This window comes from Aptenodytes patagonicus, chromosome W (genome assembly GCF_965638725.1).
Source record: "Aptenodytes patagonicus chromosome W, bAptPat1.pri.cur, whole genome shotgun sequence".
NCBI lineage: Eukaryota > Metazoa > Chordata > Aves > Sphenisciformes > Spheniscidae > Aptenodytes > Aptenodytes patagonicus.
In genome coordinates, this window is record NC_134981.1 from 11,217,154 (window position 1) to 11,232,675 (window position 15,522).

The window sequence follows — 15,522 nt, forward strand, 5'->3', positions numbered from 1 at the left end:
TCTGTTCAAGCAAAACAAACTATTAGTATCGGTTGTACACTATGTTGTGTATTCTTGAGGTGCCCAGTTCAGCCTAGGAAACAGTTTGTTCTTTCCTGAAATCATTGCATCAAACTGGCATCCACACAATGTTTGGGGTTTGCCATGCATCATAAAAAGTAACCGCTCATTATCACCACAGCAATTAAATAAGGAAAACATTCTTAAGTATATAGTTAGTTAAATTTTCCACTTTGAGAGATTTGCGATTATGGGTTATCTGAAGTGGATGCCAAATAACAAGACGGCACAACAAATGGCTGCCTACTCTGTCACAGAATAACAGAATCAAAGAATGGTTGAGGCTGGAAGGGACCTCTGGGGGGGTCATCTTATCCAACCCCCCTGCTCAGCCAGGGACACCTAGAACCAGTTGCCCAGGACCATGTCCAGATGGCTTTTGACTATCTCCAAGGTGGGAGACTCCACAACCTCGCTGGGCAACCTGTTCCAGTGCTCAGTCACCCTCAGTAAAAAAAGTGTTCCTTATGTTCAGATGGAACCTCCTGCATTTCGCTATGTGCCCATTACCTCTTCTCCTGTCACTGGGCACTGCTGACAAGAGCCTGGCTCCATCTTCTTTGCACCCTCCCTTCAGGTTTTTGTACACATGGATGAGATTCCCCCTGAGCCTTCTCTTCTCTAGGATAAACAGTCCCAGCTCTCTCAGCCTTTCCTCATAGGGGAGATGCTCCAGTCCCTTAATCACCCTTGTGACCCTTCGCTGGACTCTCTCAGGAATGTCCATGTCTCTCTTGTACCGGGGAGCCCAGAACTGGACACAGGACTCCAGGTGTGGCCTCACCAGTGCTGAATAAAGGGAAGGATCACCTCCCTTGACCTGCTGGCAACACTCGTCTTAATGCAGCCCAGGATACCATTAGCCTTCTTTGCTGCAAGGGCACATTGCTGGCTCATGTTCAACTTGGTGTCCACCAGGACCCCCAGGGCCTTTTCTGCCAAGCTGCTTTCCAGCCGGAAAAGAACTGACACAGGATACTACCAGTGTGTGGCTTCTAATGGGATGAAGACAATAACTGCAACAGGAGTTTTGTTTGTAAGGCTCGGTGAGTTCCTGGCTTTTATAATTACTCAGACTGCTTTATAGACTAGATATTACTTTTCACAACAGCATAATGAGAAATGAATTTGATGTTTTAAAAAAACCTTGCCAACATGAAAGGAAATGAATAAAACCGTTGCCAGGGGCCTCTCCCAGAGCACAGAACTTATTGGTTGAACTCAATACTAGTTTACTGGTAATAAAAGAAAGTAAATACAGATGGAAATGTCTGTAAATACAAAGTACAGAAAAAATTATAAAGTCCAAGTATAATGTACAAAAAGGTAACTAACATTTCATTGCTTGGAGTTTTCACTCTACTGCTGAACTCAGTCTGTTAAAAAAAAAAAGAAGAGGAGAAGAATGAGAAGTAATTTTCTGTCATGTTCATAGTGCTGGGCCCATCCTTGTGAAATACCACATCTATACTACTATGTGAAGCCTGCCTTCAAATTCTGTACTTCGATAACTGAAGATACACCACACCTTTCAAGAAGTACTTGAATTTTGGAGACTTAATCATTTAGTCTGGAAGGAAGGCTTTTATTTATTTTGTTTGTGTTTCTGAAGTGGTGTAAAAAATTATAGAGACATTTTCCTAAAATTTCTAATTTTGTAATGATGATTAACTCCACAGTTTATTTTGTAGTGATTCATTAAATGCTGGGTACCATGTATCTTGTTCCTATTGTGACAAAGGTTAAGGGCATGCCCTTTTCATATCATAAACTCTGATAGCAAGGCTCAGGTGGATTTAATTGGGCTTAGTAAGAGGCAAGTGATGTGTCAAGATAACACATTGTCTTTTTAATAGCCTATGTTTTTTATAGCAGGAGATATTTTCTAACAAAAATTAAGTCCATTCAAGTTGCTGCCTGAACAGACAAAAGATTCATGTGATTTTTATTTGTGGATTTGAAAATAGCAATATGTAATTATGTGCAGGAACCCAGAAGCTTTTTGTCTCGGGACAAGCCTTCCTTAAAGAGACACAGTTTTCCCTAGACTGCTATTGATTTTTTATGGTGGTGGTGTCCTTGAGCCAAACTTGTCAGCAATGTTTGTTTATTTTTACAGGTCCAACAAACAGCCCAAATCACAATCTGCAGTAAGTACCTTTTGGATATTACTTAATGCACTCTGACCAATTTTGTTTTGTAAGAATTTGGTTCATAAACACAGTGAACACTGTCTGCAAACACGTGTTTGCTAAAAATATTTAATTTGATTGAAAATTCTCAGAATGGCTGAAGGCTTTTCAGACAAGGATAGCACTGTGTTACAATGGGTTTTGGTTTTATCAAATTTTCTTGAGCAACTTCTGTTTGTTTATTTCATATTTTAGAGAAGCAAAATACCACAAAGTCATGATCTTTGAACAGTAATTGTTTACAGGGCAAGTATGAGCTGGATGAGTTGTTAAAAATGGATGGGTAAAATGCTTAGGTTGCTGCGGTTGTAAATATACCAATGTCATATTATTACTTGAAAGGTCAGATAAAATGATATCCTGTCTTTGAGCAATTAGGTAACCTCTATTTGTTAGTGTAATTTCGACTGCTTTAGTGGTGACTTGGTGAGTTTTGTTAGCTGCCTGGGCTCACTTGCTGATCTGGTTATAAAGATGAAAATAAATCAGGTCTGGTTCATCATCATTGCTTTATGCATTAGTATTAATTTAAATACTGTGTATTGTAAAATTTCTTGAGATAACATTTCTCATTCCATTAATTGATCAACTGCAGAATCTATCTGGGAGCTTTGTATGTGTTAATTGCTTAAAATCAGTGTTGTCAATGTAGAATTTAAAAATAAGAGAAAAAGCAAATTTGTAAAGGCACACAGATGTTTTTCAGAAGTGCCCTATTGATCAGTGTTTGTGACCACTGAACTCCCAATGGTTTGAGTGGGAACAGAATTAGGCCAGTGACGAATATTTTTAAAAATTCTACTCAGAAATTTCACTCACTTTGAAACCTTGAACAATTCAAATAACCACAGTGTGCTGACTGCTAATCCATCTATTTTATATGTACTTCACACAATAGTCTTACATATATAAAAATAATACTGCATGGTACGTGTTCTTGTATTTTTATATGCACAGAACATGTACATGAATTTAAAGGATTTCAACATTGTAAGAATTTCACACATTTTCATTTTTTTCTTAAAATCAGTTGCTAACTATTGAGGATTAAAAAACAGCTGTTCATATGACTGTACAAAAAAAGTAATCATTTTTGTAACCACTGAAATCCTATTTAAGGTCTTACAACAGTTTACTTTAGAAAACTGCTATGCACCTGCTCTATAAAGAGAGAAATAGTAAGGTATCAGGAAGATGTCTGATCTTTTACAAGATCAGAAAGTGGGGACTGGTACAAGGGAAACTAAAATATGCACAGGGAAGCACTGAACTGAAGTTCAAACCACACATTCCTTGAATGCAGTTGAAGAGTAGTGAGCTCTGAGTACAAGGTGAAAAGCTAGAAACTCTAGTCCATTTTTACATTAATTCACTTTGTGTTATTCAGCAAACAATTCATCTTATTTCTCTTGGTTTCCTTCATACAGTGCTTCCTAACCTTTTTTGCTGCCCTGAGGATTAGCTTATTAATATTTTTAAAATATCAACTTAAATAAAAAAATTCAAATCAATAAAATAAAAAAAATAAAAAAGGTATGTGACATAATTACAGATTTCTTTATTATATGCACCTAAAAGGGGGAAGTGAATTAAGGTTTCAGAGCCATCTTTAATTCTGGCTTTTCCTAACTTTTGAATGCTTGACTATGCAACCTTTGCTCTTTTTGAAATATAGGTTAAAATAAATAAAGAAATAACTAAAAAAAAAAAAAAATCCTGTAATGTGGGGAAGATGATGGATGTCATTTGGGCCCAAAGCTGGTTTGGGACCATTACACATCTAAAACTGTCTTGTACCAATAGTATCAGTGGTGTAACTGGAAGGACTGGAAGGCTGTGCCATCATCTTTTTGGACCTGCCATTAAAAGGTGAAGTGAGGAGTACCCTGCTAATAGATTTTTTGGATATGCATTAGATTGCAAGGAAAGCTGAAACTTGAGAAAAATAGGTTCAGGTCTAAGGTCTAGTGAAGAGTCTCCAGGGATTTAGCATATGAAGTCCAGGAGCTTTCAGGGATTACAGGTCCTTCTGCCTTGTTATATTCCTGCTCCTGTTTTGACTCCTTCTTGCTCCTTCCTACTTAACCAGGTTTTGTTCATGTTTCCCAAATTCCTATCCTCCCTTCTGATATTACCTTTCCATCTTTATTTTTCCTTTTATGCCTCACAGTTGTTCCCATGTTCTTCTGCTCCATGCCTCCTGCCTAGTTCTGCAACTAAAATATCATGATTTGGCACTGGTGGTTTGTTTTGTTATTTTTTCAGAAACTAGTTTTTTACTGAATATTTTGTATAAAATCATGCAGGTCAACTTGTAAGCCAGAAAAGAGGAAAGGGGGAAAAGAGGAATGAAATACCTAACTGCTAGTAAGGAGCTGGTGTGGAACAAAGGGCTCTTTCTGTTTGCTGGCTGTACAACACAGTCTCGTGTTGAACCACCCAAGTGCCATTTCTCCTGGCATTAAAGCTTTCAAAAAGATATGCTTCAGTGGAAGTGCTGAAACCTAAAACCACTGTATCTTAATTTAAAACTGTAGCTAATGAATTATTAAAGGATAAAAACCTTTGCCTGTGTAGATATCATCTAGCAAGGCATTTTTATGTACTCCATGGGTTCTGCTGTGGATTTCTAGAAATCATCTAACAATTAAGGATTGCCATAGATCAAATGTGCATTATGCAGTCAGATTTGCCAACGCACAAAAGGGCCCTGACTTTCAGATAACAGAGTTGAAACATTTCCATAAAATCCAAAAGTAAAAATTTTAAACCAAATGCATAGTTCTAAACTGGGGTGGTTGGGGGAGGGGGAGGAAGGTTTTTTTTGGTGAAGGTCTGTATCTGTAGAAATTTCCAGGGATTTTTTAATAAAAATTGAAAAATACAAATCTATCTAAACTACTTTGTTTATCAAAAGTGTTAAAATTATTGAAAGTATTAAAAGCTAGTACAAATTGATTTACAAAGGAAATAAAATGAAAACACAGTCATAGAACTAGTCTCTGACCAGCCTTTGCTGTCCAAAGGAATGTGCTATTAGAGGACTATTATACAGGTGGACTAGCCAGCAGGTTAAGTTCTTTCTCTCACTGCATAATGCTATCATAGTTTGTGCCATTAACACAAACTGTACTTTTTGTGTCATTGTGTTTAAAGAAAGTGACATCCTGTCTATTCAGAAAGATACAAGTGTGTGGAAATAAAATGAATGGGAAGCAAATATCAAAGAACAATATTTTAGTGTAATTTAAAATTAAGTGATGGATGTTAATCTCTTGGAGTCTGAGTAGGAGGGCATAAACAGCTGCCTTCCCTTCTAGAGGTACTGTTCTTATAAGATATTTTTATTCTAAAAAGACTACGTGTTCTTTAGTCTTATTTTTCTCTTGAATTGAACAATTCAATTGAACAGAATTTTACCCATTGTGCAAGTTCCTGATTTGAAGCCATGACTGGATTTCTCATTAAGACTCTGTCACTGTAGTGGAGCCACCTTGAAGGGGACTTGGGGTGGAAGATATCTAAATGTTTGCTGGCTCTAAGGGCTTCTGGGAAACCTGATGAGGCTTTAGCAGAGATGAGGAGGGCACAACAGAGAGTAAAATCAGAAATTAGTTATAAATTAAGCCCTTGCAAACTGTAGCTGAAGAGAACTGGCTCTGTTACCAGTGCTGTGGTTTTCCCTGATGGACCTTTCTGCAGTCTGCTCAGGATGCCAGGAGGTGAATGTCTCCTACCAGAGCCCTGTGCAGGGGAACTAGGCTTTCCAAGAAACTATGAGAAATCCCTGTTTTATCAAACCCTGACTAAAATCAGTTATGAGCATATTGTCACTAATGCCTATATGCTGAACCCTTAGAAGGAGAAATAGATGGGAAGAAACACCCTAGTCATAATAAAGTCATCATTACTTTGGGTAGGAATTTTTGCTGTACCAACCGTTCAGAACGAATTCACATGCTCTCATACTTTGGTTTATTCAGGTAGTTTGGGGCAACACTAAAAATTTTAAAAGTTTGATAAAAGTGATGAAGGAACTGTAGTTAAGAAAAAAACCAGTTCTTTCAAACAATGTAAAATAGAATATCTTTAAAAACTAGTAACACCTCTAAGTTAAAACTCTGGTGGGGTGGGGAACCCCGAGGCTGGGGTGGGCAATTTATTCTCTATGAGTCTGCTTAGCCTGTGACTCCTATCACATAGCCAAAGCACACCTCTCCTGTGACCCCAAAGGGGACCTTCTACATGATGTGACAGGTGCTCGTACAGCCTTATGATGGAGACAAGTATGTTTTCATCATGTGACAAATATCCGTGCAATTATAAGGTGGGGCCTTGGGAAAGAGGGTGGAAGGGAGCGGGTCATCAGAGCACTTCATGCCGAGGCCACCTCCCTGCCCATGTCTGGGGGACTTCCAGGAAAAAGGCAGTAGCTGTGGGGGAACGTAAAAATGGTTTTGTAGCTGGATCTGGCTGGCAAGCTGAAGGTACCCAACACCGCATTAGAAAAGAAGAATACTTTCCTTACCTTCAAACAGCAGCACCACTCTCATCTTCTCCCTTTCCTTGGGTAGTGTAGTAAATACTCTTTTCTAGTTTCAGTCCAGTTCAGCCACCGATAATAACACTTTTAATCTTGTAAATCATACAAGATTTTCTTAACATTTGCATAAAGGTTTTTATACCAAATACAAGGTTATCTCAACTAAGAAGCTACTGTTTTTATTCAGGCCCATAAGACCAGGTGTTCAAAGATGGTGCTCCTCCAGAATGACATGCATGCCTTTTGTTTCATCAAAATATACACTTGGCTGAGATGACCATATTTGAAGTGTATATATATTTTTCTAAGATATGTGTGGTAACATTTTGAAGTTATAGAATAAGTGCATACTTTGCGTTCTGGTTTCCTGCTATAATCAAGGAAGAAGGATTTTGTGATTAAAACATTGGACTGTGATTTTTAGAGATCAGAATCAATTTCTGGCTGTGCTCCTGCCTCCATGTGTGATTGTAGCAAGCTGTTTAACCTTGCCTCTCCGTTTCTTGTACATCAAATGGAGACTGTCAATCTTGGGAATTTCTTTGCCTTCCACTATTATAGGATCAGATCACTTCAAAATGTTTAATGTACATTCTCTCCCCATAAAGCAGGGAATGTTATTCCTATTTTACAGTTGAGGAAATGAGGCACAGACTATCTGAGGCTGGTTTACATTAAACACCATATGTTTGCCTTGGCAGATTTCCTGGCTCCCTGGCAATCCAATTTGGGGATCTGTCTGGAACATGCTGCATTTCCTTTCTAGCCTATTTGTCTTGGTTTCTTTGTTTTGTTTTGTTTGTAACAAGGCATAAGTTTGGAGGGGAGACTAGATTTCACCCTGGTGTAGGGTTGGGGCTCCTATCAGAGCACTGAGATCCAGAATCTCAGATCTGCTTCTAGATCCATCAGTTAAATGTCCTTTGACAAGTCACTCAGGCTGAAACAGGAAACTTATAGAGGAAGGAGGGAATTGAAACCAAGGCTGCACTAAACCAGCCATAGTACTTAATTTTTCATGCATTTTTTTCTGTCTTACCTATCTTAGAGTGTAATCTGTCCAGATCTGTCTAAAACTATAGAGTACACTCAGAAGAAGCTGAGCTGTGTCTTATTATGGAAAGAAAGACATTTTTCTCCTAATCTTACTTTTGTGGTTTGGAATAACTTCATTTTTCTCATGAAAAACCTAGAATGTGTAGTTCAAGGCAGAACTAAAGAGCAGTGGAAGTACTGTTTTGGGCTGCTTTGTACTGCACCAGATTCCAGCTTCTTCCCACACTACACTGTTTCTTCAGCTTTAATCTTCCACTTGAATCTTTTCTAGTCTTTATTAATTAAATGATGAATGATCTATTGCATTTTATGTTATGTAATATTAGAAGTAGAAATTCAATATGGGCTTACAAAATTGCCTAATTTAAATACCAGGTGTGTATTTAAACTAATATGCTTAGCATCTTGGAGTAGATACAAGAGAAACTTGGAGTAGATACAAGTGTCTGTATTTCTGCAACTTGTTATCTGGCAATAGTGTTAGCCTTTTCATTTCTCTTAAAGGAAGGAAAGAACAAAGGAAGGGAGACTGGAAAAAGGCTAACAGTTTGTTGCAACCTGTCATGCTCACTAATCCATATTGTTCAGTGTGATAGGTTGACCCCAGCTGGCAACTAAGCACCCACCAGCCGCTTGCTCACTCCCCCCCACAGCGGGATGAGGGAGAGAACTGGAAGGGCAAAGGTGAAAAAAAATTGTGAGTTGAGATAAAGACAGTTTAATAGGTAAAGCAAAGCTGTGTGCACAAGCAAAGCAAAAGAAGGAATTCATTCACTACTTCCTATTAACATTTAGTCAATTCCTGGAAAGGAAGGCATTGGTACACGTAACAGTTACTTGGGAAGACAAACACCATAACTCCGAGCGGCCACCCTTCCTCCTTCTTTCCCCAGGATTTTATTGCTGAGCATGATGTCATATGGTATGGAATATCCCTTTGGTTATCTCAGGTCAGCTGTGTCCCCTTCCAACTTCTTGCCTGCCCTCAGTCTGCTTGTTGGGGAGGGAAGAGTGGGAAAGAGAGAAAGCCTTGACACTGTGCAAGCACTGTTCAGCAATAGCTAAAATATCGGTGTGTTATTGTCGTGGTTTAACCCCAGTAAGCAGCTAAGCACCACACAGCCACTTGCTCACTCCCCCCACAGTGGGATAGCGGAGAGAATTGGAAGGGTGTGAAAACTCGTGGGTTGAGATAAAGACAGTTTAATAGGTAAAGCAAAAGCCGCACGTGCAAGCAAAGCAAAACAAGGAATTCATTCACTACTTCCCATCGGCAGGCAGATGGTTAGCCATCTCCAGGAAAGCAGGGCTCCATCACACGTAATGGTAACTTGGGAAGACAAACGCCATCACTCTGAACGTCCCCCCCTTCCTTCTTCCCCCAGCTTTTTATTGCTGAGCATGACATCATATAGTATGGAATATTCCTTTGGTCAGTTAGGGGACACAGTTGGGACAGCTCACCGCCCCAACTTCTTGTGCACCCCCAGCCTACTCGCTGGTGGGGTGGTGTGAGAAGCAGAAAAGGCCTTGACGTTGTGTAAGCACTGCTCAGCAATAACGAAAACATCTCTGTATTATCAACAGTTTTCAGCACAAATCCAAAACATAGTCCCATACAAGCTACTATGAAGAAATTTAACTATCCCAGCCAAAACCAGTACAGTTAGCAACACTGTTTTAGTTACAAATCCAAAAACACAGTACCATACAGGCTCCTATGAAATTAACTCCATTCCAGTCAGACTCAGAGCGTTCAGAAATCCAAAAAAACAAAGGGATGCCAAGCATACGCAAAGGTGATTAAAAATAGACCTCCAGGAAAGCTTTACCTTCTCTGTGCTACTATATAAATGAGATGCCCTGATCCTCAAGGTGTACTACAGCTGCTTTGCACTGCATTACTGACAGAGCCTCATTACAAAGCCAAGAAACCAACCTTATAGGACTTCACTACTGTTGCAGTAAAGCTTCCAAATAGCAATTACACTTCTGTGTAATTTTACAGTTAAGCTAACTTAAGGTTAAATTTGAGCAAGTACCATTGAGATACTATTAAATGGGTTGGGCAGAGTAATGTAATGAGTGTAATGCTTGCAAATTTGCCTTTATATATGGGGCTACAGCATGCAGTACATCAAAGGAAAAGAAAGGGTATTTTCTTTCGTAAGAGTTCTGCTTTCCAAAATTTAGAAATTTAACTTGTTGGTGCATAGTAAAGGAAGTTGATGGTTTCTGTAGGCAAAAATTTACCCACAGTCTGTTTGCTGAGCGAACCCCTCTTTCCTACTTTGCAGAGCAGTAGTTTGGTTTTTCATAGCCAGCAGGCTTTCATACCTGTCAAGTTGTAAGGTGTAACCCTGAGATGTGCAATGCGTGTCCAAGAGCCAAATACAGCTCTGACTGTAAAAATGTGACCCCCAACATGCCCTCTTCCAGTGGATACAAGATAGCTGATCAGCAGCAGGTGTTTGGGTTTCAGCAGCTCAGAGAAACAATGTGTATTAATTTACCAAAGAAATTGCAAGCAAAATAAAACATTTGTTATTCCTTTTAAGGATATATGTAAATTGATATTCAAAGTAGTAATGGGCCTTGGGCTTTTGTTAAGGAACTACTGCAGCTGTTGGACATCCCTGATGTAACCAGTAATCTTTAGTTTGTTTTGATTTTACTTCCATCTTCCCTGCCTCCCCTTCTCTCCTTTGTTCAGTAGCTTAAATGGCTTTCAAAGTATTTATTGTATGTCCTAAAAAAGTACAATTATGTTCCTGAGACTTCCTGTCAGCATTTGATGCCACATGGAGTTTACTTAGAGTACTGAATAGCCTTTAAGTACATACAAGAAAAGGGTGAGTATTTCAGTTAGACACAGAGGTAAAGGAACACTATTTTAGTGAAAACCAGGTAGTTTAAAAAATGAACTAATGTTGTAACACCATGCCATAAATCATTCTTTCAATTTTTATGGCTTTATAGGTTTTTTTCTTTCTTTTGTATTATTTTCTTCTCTGTTTCAGTTTGAAAGAATCACACAAACTATAGATGCAACTAATTAATTGCACTTGAGAAAAGGTGAAACAGACTGTACAAACTGATGAAATTTAAATATTTCCCTTCAACACTAAATAACATTAAGAGCAAAAGAAGACATTGATTAAAAAAAAGAGAAAGAAAAAAAGAAAAAAGTAGTAAGGAAATCTTCTCTTTTAAATTGATACTGCTCCTTTAAGTCTAAAATCTGAAGTCTTTGAAGTAATATTACTCTAAAAATAAAACAGCAAGAAGCATGCTCCTCAAAATGATCATTCACAAGTGTCCCATTTGTCATTTTGTTAAATCTGATAATAACGAGAGACAAATAATTACGTAACATGAGCCATAGTTTTATTATAAACAATACTTGATATATCACAGAAACTTTTATATATATGTGCACATGTGCATGCACATGCACATATACACACTTTTTTCAAAAGTTTTTCCAAAAGTTCAATTTGCAAGCCTGAAAGCACACTTCCTCTCCCCCCTCCTTTCTTTCAAGTTAGAAAATCACTCTCTCTAGTTCAGTGGGACACAGAAGTCTCAACAGGCTGGCCTGCAGAAAATCATAGAAATCCTGATATTTTCATCTGACTCAATTTTGCAAAATTAGCTTGTAAAACTCCAATTTTTGACCCACCTAATGCCAATAAAGTAGTTTCATATTACAAAACAATGACCAGAGAGGTAGAAGAAACACATGCAGTGTTACTTCAACAGGTATCCCAAAAAATAAGCCTGCCTCAGCAGCAAACAGTATAAGAAAATATTGTTTAACATGGGAATGAATTTTCTATTCTTTCAACAAGAGGAGCACAGACTGTCTTTCTATTTTCTTCTGTAATAGATTAGTTTATTATATGTTACATAAATACATATTCTTAACTATCATATCTGCTAAATTACACAGGAATCTGAAACTGAGAACAGAAGCATGCTTGGGAGTGTCCCCTGTTAACAAAGTTATAGTAATGTAGTTGCATTCTGACTCCAAGCTGCAGTGGTTTAGAATGGTTGTGATATTCCCCATTTATTACTGGTAGCTGCAAGGTAGCATGTTCATATCGTGTTTAGTAATTAATGTCGAAAAGACAATCTCAGTGGGAAATGAAGTTTTATGGCATATTTTTTCTTTCACCATTAGTTTGAGAGAGAGAAAAGCAAAAACGTATTATAAACTCAATAGTTTCAAGGCTCAGGCACTCCAGCAAGAACATGCAATCAGTGATCACTGTACTTTTTAATTCTCCATTACTCAGACTGACAGATATATCAGTATGCACAGTAGATTTCAAGCATTAAGAACTAAATGCTGACATGCTAAACTTAGGAGAACCATTTGATTTCCTAATTGAGTTTTTGATTTTATTTTTATTAATGAAGAGATTATTAACTTTAAACATGATTAGATTAATTTATGGAGCTGCCATGCTGGTACAATTGCTACTTAACCTACTATCAAGCTAATAATGTTTACATAGCATTGTATGTGTGGCATCTGAAAATAAATTAAAGAGTCTTTAGAAATAAGGTGTGATAAACATTCAATAAATTATTTTAAGTAAAAAGGAGGAAAAGTAAGGGGAAATCATCATTTGGAATTACACGAGTGCTGGATGGGTATACAGGACCCCCAGCAGTTTTGGGTGCTTCAGGGCGCTGTCACCATCCCCAGCAAAGGGCAGCTGCAGAACCACAGGTTGTTCATTTTCTACCCTCTTCCAGTGCCTGTAGTAGAGGAGCATGTTTTTATTTTTTCCTCTTGAGAACTCCAAAAGCTTTGATTGAAACTGGCATAGAATTTCCTGTGTAGAAAAACCTAATTTTACTAATTTGGAAAAAAATCAACAATCCTATTATGTGGAATTACGATGACACAACAGAATTATTTCAGGAGGTCTGGATTCCTTACCTGTACCACCCACACCTCAGTCACAGGAGCCATAATTAATGTCCATGTATAATTCCCAATCAGGATCCTCCAACGGGCTATCCTTTAAGTCTTCTCGACTGGAATAGACATGTTCAATGGTCACCAAACAGTCATGTTCTATTTGTCTTTCTTCCTGCACGGAGTTCAAAAAGACTGCGGGGTTAAGTAAGTTGTTAGTTTTCAAAATGACATCATCCTGTTCTGTCAAAATCATTTGATATTTCATCATTCTGCTAGGGGATAACCAGTGACCCCCCCTTTTGTTCTAGAACAGTGATTACCATGTGTGGTACATATACTGTTATTGTCCTTCCCAAAGTTAATTTCTGGGCTTCTTGTATTAACATCACTGTAGCGGCAACTGCTCGGAGACATGTAGGCCAACCTTTACTTACAGTGTCCAGTTGTTTGGAGAAATACCCAACCGGTCTCTTCCAGCTTCCCATTTTCTAAGTCAGCACCCCGAGGGCAAGATGTTGCCTTTCATGAACAAATAACTGAAAATCTTTAGTTAGATCTGGAAGTCCCAATGCTGGTGCAGTCATTAAAGCCTGTTTTAGGTTCAGGAAGGCTTTTCGCTGTTCTGGGCCCCACACAAACGGTACAACCTTTTGGGCTTCATAAAGCGGCTTTGCTATCAGACCGTAATTCATTATCCAAAGGTGACACCATCCAGCCATTCCCAGAAATGCTCTTAATTCATGAACATTTCTTGGTTCAGGAATACTACAAATTGCTTCCTTACGGTCTGTTCCCAACTGTCGTTGCCCTTTCGAAATCTCAAAGCCCAGATATATTACAGTTTGGCTTGCTATTTGAGCCTTATTCCTGGAAACTTTGTACCCATTCAGTCCAAGAAAATTTAGAAGATCTATTGTTACCTTGATGCAGGTCAGTCTGTCTTCTGTAGCAATCAAGATGTCATCTATGTATTGTAGAAGCAAATGTGCAGGTTTAGGTTCTGTATCACTTTGTTTCCACCGTTCCAGGTCTTTCGCCAGCTGATTACCGAAGATCGTTGGACTATTCTTGAATCCTTGCGGCAGTCTTGTCCATGTTAATTGTGTCTTTCGTCCTGTTTGTGGATTTTCCCCACTCAAAAGCAAATAACTTTCGGCTTTCCTTCTCCAGAGGTATACAAAAGAAAGCATCCTTTAAATCAAGCACTGTAAACCACTGATCAACCTCTCTCAATGCTGTTAAAAGTGTATATGGATTTGCAACTACAGGGTGTATATCTTTAACTATTTGATTTATAGCCCTTAAATCCTGTACTAATCTGTATTCACCTGAAGGTTTTCTTACTGGTAAAATTGGGGTATTATATTCTGATTTACATTCTTCAAGAATTCCAAACTTTAAAAATTTATCAATCAATTTCTTGATTCTTTGTCTAACCTCTGGGTTAATTGGATATTGCTTAATTCTCACTGGTTTTGCCTGTTCTTTTAATTCTATTCTTACAGGTTGTGCTGTTTTTGAATTAGCGGGTACGTCTGTATCCCAGACTATAGGTACAACAGCCTGGTCTACTTCTTGTGGTATTTGTTCCTTAACCTTCTCCTGTATCATCAATATTTCACCTGTCTTTGATTCTGGTATTCTTAAAAGAATTTCTCCTTCTTCAAACACTATTTGCGCATTTAATTTGGACAATAAATCTCGCCCTAACAAGGGTATCGGACAATCTGGCATATATAAAAATTCATGTGTAATTATCTTATTTCCAAATTTCAAATCTAGGGGTTGAAGGAATGGCCTGTTTTCCTGTTTCCCAGTCGCTCCAATTATATTAGCCATTTTATTTTCCCAATTTCCCTTTGCAAGTGTTCAAAACAGAATATGTTGCACCCGTATCTACTAAGAATTCAACCTTATCATCTCCCAGCTTAATTATAACCATTATAATTTTCCATGCTACTTCAAGCATTTTATTTAAATTTCTGGAATCCTCTCCCTCTAACTTTTGGAGTTTCCTTTTTATATCGGATGCTGATTGTCCCATAAAAATCAAAGCCAATTGTTGTTGTTCTGCCTCTGTTTCCATTTTTAAATCAGTATATTTTCTAGCAGTGTCCTTTAATTTCTCTAGGAACACAGAGGGAGATTCATTTTTATCTTGTTTTACCTCATATAATTTAGACCAATTTAGGGCTCTTGGGATTGCATGCTTTACTCCATACAGCACCCATTTTTTATATCAATTTAGCCTCCTTCTGTGTTCTATATTTATCGGTTCTCTTTTAACACTTCTTTCCCTTACACGTGAGGGAGGGAAATTCCGTCCCTCCTGCGGGGGTGCTACTTCTAATTCCAACTCCATTTCATCCTCTTTTGGTACTGTACACCTAATGCACCTCTTTCCAACATCACAAGCCATATCACAAGCCGAACAACAACTCTTTTGTTTTCTTATTCTCCGAAGTTAACGCCATTACCAAAGTATCTCGACTAATTAACTTACATTCATTCTGCCAATCCACTCGCTGCCTCAAATAAAAGCATTCCATTTGCCTTCTCTTCTACAGAACAACATTAACTGCAAAACAGTATTATAACTCAAAGTTCCGTTCTTTGGCCATTTTTCCTGATCCTCCAAAACATACAAAGGCCACCAATGGTTACAATATTCAATCATCTGGCTTTTGCGCAAATCATCATGTAAATCACCCCAATGCGCTAACAAACACCCTAAC

At 38.2% G+C, this 15,522-nt stretch overlaps 1 pseudogene; it reads left to right on the forward strand.

Annotated features, from left to right (window-relative positions):
* The first annotated feature begins 955 nt into the window (after positions 1 to 955).
* LOC143172165 (tyrosine-protein kinase transmembrane receptor ROR2-like) overlaps positions 956 to 15,522 on the forward strand; it is a 47,361-nt pseudogene continuing 32,794 nt past the window's right edge.